We start from the raw sequence: 10,108 nt of genomic DNA, 5'->3' as shown, positions 1-10,108 counted from the left end.
CCAGACTCTCAGTGCTCCAGCCAGCTTTGCTCTCATGAGAGAGCAACACACCTCAGCTCCGTGTAAGCTCTGAAATTCTTTCAGAGACCCACCCTCTAAAGTTGCAGGTCAAGATTTCTGACTGAGGGCAGTCAGTGACGTGAGGCACAGCTACCGGATGGCACCTTCAGATTCTTCCTGATGCAATGTTGTTTCCTGTTTGACCACTTGGAGAGGAGAAAACTGGAATTCAGTGGGACACCGAGTCACAAATGCATCAACTGCTTCATCATCATTGCATTTCAGTGCACACAGTCATTAGTCAACTACTGAACAGGATAGTCTTGCTGTTTGTATTAAAAGGAAGGGGTTTATGTGGCAGAAAGAGACCTGAAACACTGATGACAGCCCTGCACTATCCTCCAAGCTGGTCTGACAGCCGTAGTACTCTCCAGAAGCCTGGAACATAGGCAGGGCTTTTTGCTAACTAAATCACCACCACTACCACCAGCACTGAACCACAAAACTCATTACCAAGGAGCAGCAGTCTCAGAAATGCAACTTTTCCACCTGTTTCCTAGCCATTGAAAAAAAAAATCCCTTTTTTGAACCATAAAATGACCAAAAAAAGAAAAAAAAATCAGATCATCTTTTATTTTTAGAATAGTTGGATGCGATTCGCTTTGTTTTTATTTGTGTCTCAAAGAACAATCATCACAGACAAGGAAAGACAAATCTTTTAGTAGCACAATATAAATGTTGTTTGTCTGCTTGAGGCACTTCAACTTTAAAGGCAAGTGTCCCTCATTTTATAGTGTTTATTTGAGATGTTGCAACTTTTGGGGCCATTTTCACTTTCTCTTGCCTGAAGATGAAACTATTGCAGGCGTGGATTATTTAAAGGTGCTTTGACAAGTAAGAAAACTTCAACAAGTTTATTCCTGTCCCTCTTATAAGCTGAACCTTGCCTCCCAGGAGGTCTGGGCAGGAGGTACTGCCTCCTCTGAATGCCTGATTCGAAGCTCTTCTCATTGGCTGACTTCAACTGCTGAAAGACAGCTTTTTTCTTCTATCAGCTTAATAGCTGAGAGCAAATTAAAAGCTGACTAGAGGCAGAGAAGGGGAAACGCCAGTTTCAAGTTCTTTGAAACTCCATAGTTTCTCAAATTTCTCTAATGAATTCAGTTCAAAGAAGGAAGCCTGGTCAAGGCCCTTTCACTCAACACTTGCTCACTGAATTCTCCTAGGCTGTTTTTCTCTTCCCAGACTTCCTTTTTTCTATTAAGGTGGTCATAAAATTTAAAGTTCATCTGGCAGGTGGTGAACTTCCAGCAGAGTGGGCACTAAATGCGCAGACTGTGGTTCAGACCCTCATCAGATCTTGCCAGGAGACTATGCAGAATTATCTCACACTATCCATTTCTAGTCTATTGTCTTCTAACTGCCACCAGACTTATTGTAATAGGGAAGAACAAATCTAACTTCATGTTGGATCTGTTTCTTTTTCTTTAAACCTTGTATTCTATTGCTTTGGCTACAAGTTAAGAATGTTGCCTATAGCCTGAAATATACAGGATAGCTCATTCACAAGGCTCTGACCTTTAAATAGATAACACTTTTCCATCCACATGGAGATAAAAGGTTGCAGAACAGAGAATAACATTTGTCTTGTTGGAAGTTTATAGGAACATTGTGACTGGACCTCTGCAAGAACAAAGGATTCTGGCACCAAGAAATTGCAGAACCAAACGCACCCCCTCGCCTTTTAGTATAAAAGAAGCTTGAATTCTAACTCAGGGAAGATGGTTCTTTGGGACACTAGTCCACTATTTTCTTGGTCTGCTGGCTTTCTGAATAAAGTTGCTACTCCTCACCCCAACAACTCATTTCTCAGTTTATTGGCCTGTTGTACAGTAAGCAGTACGAGCTTGGACTCGGTAACATTATCTTCCCAATTAAGTTTTTTTTTCTTTATCATGTCTCTTTCCCCTGCTGATAAAGCTCCGCCAGCCACCTTTTCCTATAGGTCTCCTTAGCACAGGAGATAGCTACTCCTCCAGAATCTTCTCTTGTCCCTTCCCACTACCTTCCAGGCAAAGCAAACAGGCAGCTTCCATGCCCTTCCATTGACTGCTCTCTGCCCTCTCTGAGTGATGAAAGTCTGACTCCCCTGCCAAGTCCTGCAGCTTTCAGCCCTCCCTGTTCTGTGTTTATACCTATATTACAATGTTCACTCTACTATTACAACTTAGTTGGTTCTGTATCTGCTTCCCCACTACACTAGGAATCCCTCTGGGACATGCCTTACACATCCTTATATTCCTGGAGCTTAGCGCAGTGCTGAGCTGCTCAATACTTGTCAACAGTTAACACTTGTCAACAGTTAAATTGTGGGCATCAAACACTCAATTTCACTCTGCAGATATCTGGGGAAGAGGATACACCTGAACTCTACTCTGGATGCCCTTTCTCAGAATTAAATAAGCCAAGAGTGTTGTAGGACCACATTTTTTTGTTTGTCAATTGTATAACTAAATACGTCACCTACTGATGAGATACAATGTTCAGATCAAATATGAAGTATTTATACATAGCTCAGTATCTTCTCTATCATTAAAAGAATTTCACATCTGCTGTACTTTTTGAGTCAAGGTCAAGGTGTAGTTCCTCCTTCTTTAGAGACAGATGAAAAACCTATGCAACAGGGGACAACATCTAGAGGGATGGAAGAGAGGAATTCTGGAGGTTTGCTAGTTGTGACTTGGGGGAGCTGTGAATTGGGGGAACTCCCAGACATGTAAGCCTCATGTCTGGGAGTTCCTCTGAGGAAGATAAATAAATATAAACATGGTTCTTTCCAGGACTCCTAAGGTAATGCTTTTCTTTTTCTCTTTTTTTTTTTTCTCTCTTTCTCACTTGTGCTTCATGATAAATGTATCAGTTCATTGCTAACAGAAAACAGAGAACCTGAAGGAAGCATGATAGAGCAAGATGCGTATGTGGGTGTCACTTCTAGGCAATACTTAACTGTTTCATTTTATGAGAAAACTTTAGGAGTTAAGACTTTGAATCAGTTTTATATATTTGAATCTCCATTATAGATATTAAATCATTTATTAAAATCTTAATGATCATTGCATTTTAAAAAGTGAATATTACCTCTGACAATTAAATGTAGGCAATTAAGCCTGATGAGAGTGGAGAAGTTTCGAGGGGAGCAACAAGGGGTACATTACAAAACTGATGCGTTTTTACACACAGACCAATCTTGTCACTAAAGGTTACTAAAGTAAGAAAGAGCATAAAGGATATTTCACAGAGTAAAAGAGGGGCGGGGGATAAGAGCAGTGTGGACTCAGGTAAATCCAATCAAGATTCTGGAAGGCTACTTAGGATCTCAGAAGAGGAAAACAGAGGAAGCAGGACACAGTAAAATGGACTGTGGGCCCCAGCAGGAAGCAGACAACTAGACGTGGTGCCATAGCTCTGCTAGCAAGGAGCAGAGGTACACAGCTGCACGTGGTGTGGGTGTGGAGGAAAGGGAAGTGGGGCAGCTTCTGATATTCTAAGCTGCATGTTATGTTTGACACTGAACCTTAATCTAACTTTCCAGAGAAGAAAATAAAAGTTTAATAGAACTGATCTGCTTTTCTCCTCAAAGGAGAAAATCCCTTCCAAGAAACATAATGAATAGTTTTGGCCATGTCCATCTTAACCTAACCAGTCCAATTTTCTGAGCTTTTGCTATCAACAAACTCTGTTTTCTTGTAATGTTTCATCTCATCGTCTTCACAGATTTTTCAAATGCAAAGGTTTGCTCAGAGATAGAATGTTAACTCAAAATGCTACCAAACTGTGTATTCTTTAAATAGGTATATGGGAAAACTCCTGTGGGATATAATGAAACAAGGAAATGTCTGCACAAATACCTACACTGATTGAATACTGACATAAAATAGTCCCCCTGCCTCCATGATTCAATCTCCACAGTAGATTACAGACTGTAGGAACTGAATTGTGTCTCCCTTACCCCACCCACCAGGGTCCACACTTTCCCTGGCCCAGTGTTGCAAGGGTCTCTGACAGGTGATTTGAGAGGCTACTTCGTGAGAAAGTGAGGAAACTGAAGAGCGAATCATCAGAACTAAGGGTTCTCCTGCACTCAAGTGCCCTCCCTTTCCTAAAGCTCCATCCCCTCTCCTGCTTTGTTTCCCCTGGTCACTCCTCACTATCTCTTACTTATTTGTTTTACTGTCTGTCTCCCCATTAGAATGGCAGCTCCATGAGGACTGGGACTTCCATCTGCCTTGTTCACTGCTGAGTCCTCAGGAGTCCAAACAGTTCTTGGCAGAGTGGACACTCAGTGCTGAGAGAGTACATTCAGTTATCTAGCTATTTACCATCGTATCTTCCTCTCTACCACAAAGGGTAGTTACTTTCTCAAAGGTAATTCACTGGGCTTTTTCAAAATTGAAAGTCGGCATTTGTGTGTCGAGAAGATGGCCATTTCTACTTTGAGCTTGTTAGGAGAGGGGGAGAGTCTTCCCTTGAAGACTTAAGTCTGTCACATATTGAGTACTTGAAGCAAAGGATCTTTAGAATCCAGCTGGCACATTCTCTGGGAAGGCTGTGGTGTCACGTGCCAGCCAGATCACACATCATCATGTTAGCGGGCTCTCCACAGCTTCGTTTGCCACCCCCAGTGATGGCCAGCAGACGGTCTGTGCCTCAGTGATGGGGCAGGCCACATCTCAACTCGCCTCCTGCAGAAAGGTTTTGTTGCTAAGCCCCAGTGCCACTTTGTGCTCATCATGTGATCTTATTCTTATTGACTGTGTGACTCCAGACAAGTCATTTAACCTCTCAGTTCCTCAGGTTTCTCAACTGCAAAATGGGGAAGATAACAGCATACCTTATAGAGTTAGGAAAACATTAAATTAGTTAATATCCATCAAAGCACTTAGGAGAGTACCTGGCATATAGTAAGCACTCTGTGAATTTTAGCTATGATTATAATAATAATAATTATTAATATATTTAATCTATAGGTTTTATTCCTATGTTTATCCCTAATAGACTTTATTTCTTGCATGTAGACTTAGGTTCTCCAATTAAATCTTGAGCATAAGGACTGTATAAAGTTTCCAAGTAGCACCCATTACCATTCTCTGAACAGAGTATTTGTTCATTTGTTAGTCAATGAATAAATACTCATTCAGCAAGTATTTATTGGGTTCATACTAGTGCCAGGCACATCACATTATGTCTTTTGAAGGAGCTAAGGATCTCAAGAATAATAATATAGCATGACTGCCCAAACTGACACAGATGCATACTCACACAAATGAGCAGAACTGTTCACTAACCCTATTATACAGAGTGTAGAGGGAAACAGACACATGCGTATGTGGTGCGGGTATATTTATATGCTCTACCCAGGTACAAACTGGGACAATAAAGGAGATGGACTTCAAAATTTATTATTTCATATCCTTTGTGCATGCAAGCATAAGCCATGGATTTTAAATGAGGAGCTCAGACTACACAGTATGGCATCAGGAATCAGACTGGAGTGGGCAGATAAACTTTTCATCCTCAAAATCATTAATCCCATGATTATCTCAGTCTGTGAAGGCTGGACTTGGCAGCTTTAACATCTACAGTCCCTTTATCCAGCACTGTGCTGGGCATTCCATGTGCTTTATGAATTGCATCAGCACTAAACAGGTAGGAAGGAAGAGGAGGTAGGAAGAAGATGAGTGTTTGAATAAATATCTGGGCCATTGATACCACGTTATGTGTGACTAGACAGTAAGGAAACAAAATTCCCCTTATCCATCCAGCTATCATTCATTCAACACATTTATTATATAAGCTGCTTGAAACACAAAGATGAACACAAGACCCCTGACCTCAAGGAGCTTACAGTCTATCTTTTCCCTCCCATTCTCCCTCTTACCCTATACCCTACATGCCACCTGCCGACAAAGAACTGGGAGATATGCTTGGCAACCTGAGACCCCCCAAGGATAGGTACCTCTCTTCAGCTTATTAATTTTGGGGAGCAATTTTTTAAAAATCAGGATGGAGTGCTTTATGGAAAACACAAGCTGGACTAAATTTCATGAGATCAGCAACTAAGACTCATTCCCGAGAACAAGAACTCACACTTCTGCCTCCTTGTTAATAAAAGACTTTGTTACTCCACAGGGCATTAGAAACACAGACAGGCTTGAGGTTGGGAGTGAGCATGTGTGGTTCTGTGGCAGTTGAGCAGATTTGGTCACCCTTTAGTCATTTTCAAACCCTCCTAAAGTGGAGTTCTAGGCCAAAGGCATTTCCCCTCATCAGTTGCTTTTGTGCCACCAAAGCATCCAAAGTGACCAGAACATCCTGGTGTGACTGAAAGTGGTGCTGAGGTTCCAATCCTGGGGGCTGCTTCCTGTCCCTTTCTGGTCTCTGAGGGAGAGCTGCCCTCCTGCTTGCAGCTACCAAGTACTCTCAAAACACAAAATGCTTCCTTGCTCCAGAACTTATGGCTTCTTTATGCTGGTTACATGAAATCTAACTTCCGTGACTATCTATTTCCTAACCTCTCCTCCAAAATATAATCTCCACCCAGGCTATCCCACTTTACTCTCAACTGTACCCCAATACCAATCTCCCCTTGGCCTGAGCCAGTGGCTATGCTCATGCCCCACCTGTGATCCCTCCTTATCCCAGCCCCACACATTTCCTCTGGGAAACTTTGCCTCTCAAATCAACCTGAATCAACCTTTCTCTTTCTCTTTACACTTATTATCCAAATGACACCATTAGCCCCACTTTATGTGCAGCCCCATTTTTTTTTTTTTTTTTTTGCGGTACGCGGGCTTCTCACTGTTGTGGCCTCTCCCGTTGTGGAGCACAGGCTCCGGACACGCAGGCCCAGCGGCCATGGCTCACGGGCACAGCCGCTCCGCAGCATGTGGGATCTTCCTGGACTGGGGCACGAACCCGTGTCCCCTGCATCGGCAGGCGGACTCTCAACCACTGCACCACCAGGGAAGCCCCAGACCCATATTTTAATAGCACTGCCCAAAATCCTCCTGTAACACAACTTGATCAGTATGTGCCTTGTCTCCCCTAGGCTGTAAACAGCCCATGAGCCCAGAAACACTACCAGGTTCATAGGAGACCCTCAATAAATATTAGTTAAGGATCTGATAATACTCTTTCCCCCATGTTTTAAGCTATATGTACCTTCTGCTGCTGCTCTTCCTCCTTCCATGGTATTTTCATTCCTTCAACAATTATTTATTGAGCACTTCCTATGTGCCTAAAAATAGCAAATCACAGTGAACAAGGCAGCTATGGTCCCTGCTTTCTAGCTATTTAAGAGTCTCAAGCTTTGGCTATGGCTGGAAAAAGCAAGTACATTCCCTGAATGTCCACAATCATTTGCTCTCTCTCTGTGGGAAACTATCAACAGATCAGCTGAACTACACAGCAATTGCTGGGGTCTAACACTTTGAAAGAGACTAAAGGGAAATGAGCAAAATACCACATACTAAGTTGATTATAAAATGCCCCTCACTGGCTTCTCCTGAGACCTCAAATAAGGAAAAATAATACCCCTCCCCCCCTTTTAACCTCTTTTGTGTTAGGCTGGTTTTGAATTAGAAATTCAGCTGTCACATAACTTGTTTCACTGTTAGGTGCTGTTTGAAAGTGTCCTGTAGGACAAGATGACTTCTATTCACTTATCTCATTTAAAATAAATGCCTTATAATTTCTCTGGACTAAACCTGCCAAATATGTTTCTCTTAAAAGAAACCAGTTTCTCTTAAAGTTGCTACTCAACTACACAACCTTTCCAGGTATAAAAATTGTTTTACTAAAAACTAATAATATGTATCACCAAATGTTTACATGAATAATTTATAGGGCTTCCCTGGTGGCGCAGTGGTTGAGGGTCCGCCTGCCGATGCGGGAGACGCGGGTTCGTGCCCCGGTCTGGGGGGGATCCCGCATGCAGTGGAGCAGCTGGGCCCATGAGCCATGGCCACTGACCCTGTGTGTCCGGAGCCTGTGCTCCACAACGGGAGAGGCCACAACAGTGAGAGGCCCGAGTACCGCAAAAAAAAAAAAAAAAAAAAAATTTATAGTGTTCATTCATTCATACATTTATGGAATTCCTATCATAGCAGTTACTACACCAGTAAGCATGGTTAAAATAAAAATATAATAGTTTGCTTGATCATGTTAAACTGTCTGCAAGGTCCATCTGCAAAATAAAATACTAGCCATTTACAATTAAATGTCTGGCCTAAACATTAGAGGATAAATTGTACACTGGGAAATTAATTTCAACAACTATAGTCCAAACTTATAGTTATTTAAATCCTTAAAATCAAAATCAACCAACTAATCATTCAACAAATAAATACAAACACAAAATATAAAAAATAATTATTACAGTAAGAGTTAAGAGCTTTAAATTTTAGTCACAAATTTTTAAAAAACCTTTTGGGCCTTCCCTGGTGGTGCAGTGGTTAAGAATCTGCCTGCCAATGCAGGGAACTCAGGTTCAAGACCTGGTCTGGGAAGATCCCACACACCGTGGAGCAACTAAGCCCGTGCGCTACAACTACTGAGCCTGCGCTCTAAAGCCCGCGTGCCACAGCTACTGAGCCCGCGTGCCACAACTACTGAAGCCCACGTGCCTAGAGTCCGTGCTCTGCAACAAGAGAAGCCACGGCAATGAGAAGACGGCGCACCGCAACGAAGAGTAGTCCCCGCTGGCCGCAACTAGAGAAAGCCCGTGTGCAGCAACGAAGACCCGACACAGCCAAAAATAAATAAATAAATTTATTTAAAAAAAAATCTTTTATCAAAGCTGAAAAGAAAAACATCTTTCAATAGCAAAAACCCTTTGACCTCAGATATGCTCTGCATCAAGTTTTCAAAGAAAGTAACATCATAACTAGAACAGACCAGAAAACTCTCAGACTGTTAAACTTCATCACTGGCTTTTAGCAAGGACAATGTAAAGCAAAGATCTTCATATGGTCACACATGGTAACAACAGACATAACCTATAAATCATGCATATTTTCACAGTAACAGTGATGGCTTGTGGCTTCTATAATCAGCAACCACCAGAGTGTCTGATCTCATATATTGGAGCAATTCTGCCATTCCATTCCTTACACATCAGCAATGATCTATAATGAATGTGATGGATCAGATACCCAAATACATGCCATGCTAATACCATGTAAAGTAAATATCAAACATGAAGCTAATTAGGGCAGAAATACCATTTGACTCTTTTATAGTTCCAATCTTTGCAAATAATTGTTATCAAGATAGATTATTACTACTGCAAGGGTACTTTGTATATACGTAACATATTTGTCCTGATCTAAACCTGTAACTTAACTTTTAAAATGTAATTCACAATAAATACATTTTGCATCACAACCTAGTACAAATACACCTATAAATATATATATATAACAAACCAAAGTTCTGCACAACAGTACTTATCCATACTATTTTTGATGTACTCTATTGGCTATTCTAATCTTTTAGAAAAATGCTGGTCTGGACTTACTAAACTTGTTTACTGACCTGTTAATGGATTATGAGGCACAATTTACAGTGCCCAAACCAACCTAACTGGATCGACTTACCCTTTCTACAACTCCACATACTACTTAGATGTTTCCTCCCCTCATTTCAGACATTTTCTGATGGGGTAAAAGAAAAATTGGAGTAAGCATCAAATATCAGAGGGTGATTTAGGCCTCCAAACTATGACTATGGGGAATAGGATGGGTGCCTTTTTCATTTTTGAGGTCCCAGCACCCAGATCTCATACTGGGGCTAAGCACATACTGGGTCCTTGATAAATTCTGTTGAATTTTTAGAGTAAATAAAAGGGTATTGTTAGAGTTTGTTTAAAGTCACATAGGGATAATAACTTTCACCTGAGAAAAAGCCCACACAGAAAGATGTCCTGGACAGGAGTACAAAGGCCACAGTGGCCTGTGGAATCAAGTCTAGGCCTTCAGTCCACTTCCCGACAGGCTCTGAGGTTCCCTTACTTAGAACTCGGCAGAAATCTGGGCTTGACCTCTACTCA

Source organism: Hyperoodon ampullatus (genome assembly GCF_949752795.1).
Source record: "Hyperoodon ampullatus genome assembly, chromosome: 3".
NCBI lineage: Eukaryota > Metazoa > Chordata > Mammalia > Artiodactyla > Ziphiidae > Hyperoodon > Hyperoodon ampullatus.
Note: the sequence above shows the minus strand (reverse complement) of the source record.